Here is a 446-nt window from a genome sequence, read left to right on the forward strand (position 1 = left end):
ACTGAATAGCATAGGGAACTATATTCAAGATCCTGTAATAAACCATAATGGAAAAGAATATGAAAAGGAATATGTATATAAATGTGTATAGCTGCATCACTTTGCTGTACACCAGAAATTAATACAACATTGTAAATCAACTACGCTTCAATTAAAAAAATAAACTAAAAATGGGCTAATGAAATGATTTATCTCTAAGATTTAAGGTATGAGATATTATATGTAAATCCCTAGCACAATTCCTCATACATAGGAAGTGCCAGACAAATGTTAGCTATTGTTGCCATTGGCTACATCGGCTACTCACCTCTACTCAAACACAGATTAAGCCTTAGTAAAAAGAAAATACATAAGACTGAAAAGAGGAAAGCTAAAGTTTTCATTAGCACACATGTCTCCATTATGTTAAATACAAGCCGACTTTCATGTTGGTGATAAGCAGGAAT

This window comes from Lipotes vexillifer, unplaced genomic scaffold (assembly GCF_000442215.2).
Source record: "Lipotes vexillifer unplaced genomic scaffold, Lipotes_vexillifer_v1.1 scaffold317, whole genome shotgun sequence".
NCBI lineage: Eukaryota > Metazoa > Chordata > Mammalia > Artiodactyla > Lipotidae > Lipotes > Lipotes vexillifer.